Source organism: Aptenodytes forsteri, unplaced genomic scaffold (genome assembly GCF_000699145.1).
Source record: "Aptenodytes forsteri isolate BGI_AS27 unplaced genomic scaffold, ASM69914v1 Scaffold8, whole genome shotgun sequence".
In the NCBI taxonomy this organism is placed as follows: domain Eukaryota; kingdom Metazoa; phylum Chordata; class Aves; order Sphenisciformes; family Spheniscidae; genus Aptenodytes; species Aptenodytes forsteri.
This window is the reverse complement of record NW_008796218.1, coordinates 12,704,711-12,709,901: the sequence shown is the minus strand read 5'-3', so window position 1 is coordinate 12,709,901 and position 5,191 is coordinate 12,704,711.

Genomic DNA, 5,191 nt, shown 5'->3' with positions numbered 1-5,191 from the left:
GCTACCACCCAAACTCCTGGTAGGGAAGCTCTCAGTGTGGTTACATCACAGCTACCCTCTGACTTGAAAGTTTTTAAAAATCATTTATAAAAAGTAACATGGTTATCCAAGACTCCAAGAGTAACTACAGATTAAAACGTCAGAAAAGTCATTGTAAGTATTTGGTGATAATTCCCTCGGATTCACAGCCACTTGAGGCAACACAGACTACAGGGGGGCTTCAGGAGAGCAGCAGAGCAGTTAAAATCTGTAAGGACCAACATTTTTCAAAGGACCACTGCAAAGCATCTTTGCCAGGCAGACTCATCATTCCCTGCAACTAGCACAGCAGTTGTTGAGGGGGATCAAATCTAAGCAATGTAACTATTTTATGCTGATTGCATGTCTTCTGCACTTTATCCAGCTTGTCTCCTGTCTCCAGACAGAACGGCTGGGGCTACACGCGAAGCCAAGGCAAGTTGTAAACCTGGCGGTGGAGCCTTTGGGTGCAAGTGTTCAAAATGCTGTCCTCCTATTAACGATACTTTTGTATTTCACTGACACGTCTTCCAGATATGGGAAACTATGAGGAATACTTTAATGCCTTCATTGCATTTAACAACAGTCCCAGTAAACTGGCTGGAATAACAACTCTCCAGGTAAGGGGCTTGAACCTGGGATCATCTTAGCCCAAACGTGCATCTAAACCATTCATTACAACCATCATTTTTGGCAAGACTTGAGATTATTTGTAAAAGCCAGTAAAGGTAAGCAGAGGGGTTTGTTTTGTTTTTTTTTTTAATCCATAGGTCTACACACGTGAAGGGAAAAGGAGAATGCAGCAACAGGTTACGTGCTTAAGGCTTCAACCTACTACACCCTCCAGGGTGCAGTTGCACGATGTGTTTTCTTTCTGATGAAGAAAACTGGCTTATATTCCCATCGCTTTCCACCTCCATGGTGGAACTGTTTATGGGCAGCATGCTAGAATCAGATCATTATAATAATCTGGATTTAAACAAAAGTATTTATGGTTTTTTGCCTTTTTTGTTTTGTTTTTAAACCAGATGGGGTTAGCAGTCCTCTATATAGCATGGCCTCACAGAGAGCTGTATCAGCACAATTACGGGGCAAACCGAAACGGTAGTAGGAATGAGGAAAGGTACTGAAGGGGACTGTGGGAACTTTGCACCAAAAGGAAACATAACACGTAGCTTACACCTTCAATGAAATCAACACCAGAGTCCCTAAAGGAGTTTTACAGAAATGTATTTGTCATGTTTTAAGTAAATAAAGTTTAACACTATGTTTGCAACCACGTTAAAATAGGGCAGAATTGCCAGTTGCAGCAATTGTCCTTACCGTCATGGAGTCACACTGAACCATCAACCACCAAGGTAACTGTGTCATTTTTAAGTTACTCTAACTTTGATTTGCCTTTAATGAGTTAAGTCAGCCCCCGGTTAGAGACATATCCAAGTTTTAATTTAAAGCACACATTGCTAACCCGACACAGACACTTCATGCATGACCAGGCCAAGGTTTTGTTCGTTACTATTGAGGAAGTTCTCAAGCATTTTTTCCTTATCAAAAACTTCTGTGAACAACCATTGCTGAAACACTAGGAACATCACCAAACTATGTAATCTAACCAGTTTAATGAGATCTGGGTTCCCCCCCTCCAGCCTCAGGTCCCTGCTGCACACCCACAAACACCTACAAAGCACATTTCGTTCCATTTAACAGCTTCAAGGGCAATTCCATAAAACTTAAACCGCCTCAACAGGAGCGCAGGGAGCCACACTCACCCTTTGGACTCCGAGGACACCACATCTTGCTCCACCTAGCAACACAGTATTTACTACAACAAACATTTCACACCAAAAGCTCCCCGTTAACAACTCCGGACACAGACCCGTCGAGGTTCAGTTCCTTGCCCCAGCAAAGATTCATTTTGTGGGTTTGGACAGGTTGCTTCCCCTTCCCAAACCCCAGGTTCAAAGGAGAATAATCTCTTCTGCATCTCTGCGAGGAAGGGGGAGGATAAAGCTACCAATGCTTCTGAGCTGTCCAGGCAGAGCCCAGCACTTAAATCTGTTTACATTGATAGAAAAGCAGTGCTATCATTACACACATATGTTCATATAAAAATCTTCTGTTGCATTTTCACTGTGTTTTTGCTCTGTTGCAAAAAGAGAACGTGAACAGCTACAAATCCAATTTCATAAAAATGCCAACTTTAGTAACTCTAAGTACTTTGAATTTTATTCATTTTCTTCTGGTTTATTTTGGTCTCCTAGTCTGTCCCACCCAATGTTTAGAAAGCAACCTGAGCCTCAAAAGTCTGGGTAAGCCCTACATTTTTAGAAGGCTAAAAGCAAAAAAGCAAAACAAAATTGGTGTATGAACGCAGTAACTGATACCCTGAAGCCAAAAGACAAAATGTAAACATCTCGATCAGTCCAAATCTATATACAACAGCTTTAGCATTTTAGATTTTTTTTTTCAGTTACATATAACATGGAACTTGGATGTAACTAAAAATTATTTCTGGCAAAAATAAATCTTTTTCTGCAATACAGCGCTATAATTATCTATGTACTGTGGGAAAACTAGAAGCACACAGTACAGCTTTTTAGTGTCAAAATAGATTTCATGGCAGCACCTGGAATAGCCTTTATAGAACCAAACATGCTTTTACGTAGCAATTTTCAAGGCACCTTAGAGTAGCTGATGAAGCACAAGCAGTTTTGATAGGATGTAAAAAACTTAGGTTTTGGACATTAATGAATCATCAGTTATCGCACAGTACTTTAACAGAAGAGTAATTTCCACTTTATGACATTTGAAGGATTAAACTCTACCTGAAGTCTTCTGAAGTTTCCCGCGTGGCAGCATTCACGCGTGCTAACATACAACCCTTGCGTTTCACTCAGGAAATGGTACCTTCAACAAATGGTAAAGCAAGGGTTGCCGCCTATTGACAAGACGTGTCGCTAAACACAAGAATCTAAACAGCCTCGCTAGCTTTGTACGAGCTTCCTGACCTTTTGAGTTACACTGGCTTCAGCTACATTCCCCTTTTTGATTTATTTGAGATGGATGGCCAAGTCCCTTACACACACGAAGACACGGGTTGAGCATCCACACTACCTTCCAGTGAACCTTAGACACGAATCGAAATGAAAGCTGCCCAAAACGTCTGCCAGGACACTCTTAGAGAAGGCTACAGGTTCAGCTTCTACTTCAACAGTACAGGACTGAACAAGGGACATCAAGGAAGTATTCGAAACCGATTTTACTTCTTCTTGTATAATGAGAGTGTCGGGAATTACCTCGTTCTTATCTGACTTAATACAGAGCTAATTATTTCATTTCAAGAAGCAAAACTTCACGTATGCTTTGCCTTGTGAAAAAACACAACTCTTCCCTCGGTGGTCAAAGTTGTGTAGCTTTTATTCCTGCCCCAACCTGCATTTGCTGTCATCTTAAAGCAACATAATATGCATCAAAGGTCAGGATCTACAGTGACAGCAGCACCTGTGGTGTGCGTATACGTAATAGTGGGTTTCCCCCCCAAAGTCTGCAGCAAAAAACTAGCTAGTGTTATGAGCATTTGGGGGAAAAAGAAAAAAAAAAAAGAGAGAAGTCATTACTCCATTGCTTTCCAAATTTGGCCACCAACTGGTCCTCTCTCCCAGAAGATGGACAGACTAGTTCTACTTCTGCAATTAACCCTTGGACAAAGCCTTCTCCCCCAGCCTCCCACCAGACAGAGCAGGGTCTCACGCCTAGAGACCTCCCTTTGCTGGAGCATCAGATTGCAGGACGTTGCTTCCCCAAGAGCCGGACTGCTCGCTCGCTCGCTCCCTCCGACAGGCAAGCCAGGCCCCTGCGCCCAGGAGACAGTCGCCCTTGTCATTGCTGATGTGTCTGCGTGCGCAGCCATCACTGCCAGCGTTGTGCAGGCAACTTCACACACTGTGCACGTACACATCCCATACGTTCTCGGGAATTTGGCAGAGGTACGGCCCTACCGCTGACACCGGCCAACAGATGACAAGTGCCCGGAGAGCCGCGTCCTCCGACGGTTCGAGAGGCTGCCTGTGCCATGCTAAGCCCAAGGGGGACACAACTAACTTCAATCAAAGTGGGTTGTCAATATAGTGCAAATTGGCAGGAGCAGTCACAACGGCAGGTAACAAGCCTTCCAGTAAAAAAATCTGTAAAGGAAAATAATCAGTTTGGATGAAGAGAAACCAACTGAAAGCACTAAAACTCCTCTGCATGCACCAAAAGATGAAGGAGGAATGCCCTCATAGTGCTTCTACCTCCGAAGGTGGGAGAACAAAAGGCAGACCCTCCTTTCACCTGCAGCAGAAAGTCACATAAGATGAGGAACACCACCTTTTTCTTTTTTTTTTTTTTTTTAATACTATTATTATGAAATATGCCTAAAGGCAGATTTTGGATGGCTACACAAAGAGGCCCCCACAAGCAACCTACCACAACCACCAAGAGGCCTCCTGAGCCACTAACATGCCGAGAAGTTTTTCAGCGTAACAAACTAAGATGGATCAACTCTGAGACGTGGGTCCTTACTCAGAATTTGCCCCAAACTGGAGGAGACTTCTCCAGAATCAAAACAGTTGGTGAACCTGGTTCTTCATCAACCAAGTCTTTTCACACATTTAAACTCCAACTAGAGGCTCAAACAAAGAAAATCTGGAGGGAAAGGAATATATTTTGAATTATAAAAGCAAGGGTTGTGGGAAAAGATTTTATAATGGACCAACCAATAGAGATGTGGGAGAAGGGGTGACAAGTTTCAGGCACAGAGACACTTTCTAAGGTCCCTAATGGCATGCAGACATTTATTTTGCCGTTGTAGGACTTCCTACTAACCTGCAGATGCTGTCCCTCTGCCACTACAGCACACAAAGCAGCCAGCACAGGCTGAGCTGGCAGCCATAAGAGGGTTAATGCACACTGCACACCAATTAGAAAAACCCTATAGTTAAAATTAACTGCAATTGCAAAGAAAAAAAGAAAATAAGAAGAGAAAAAGAACCCCAAAAAACCCACACTCTCACACACCCAGAGAAAAAGCCGAGTATACTGTTAGCATGGGGAATCCAGCCCTTTACACATTCCCATTCCATGCCAGCATATTCATAGTAGTTTTCAATAAACATCTACACAGTCACGGGAG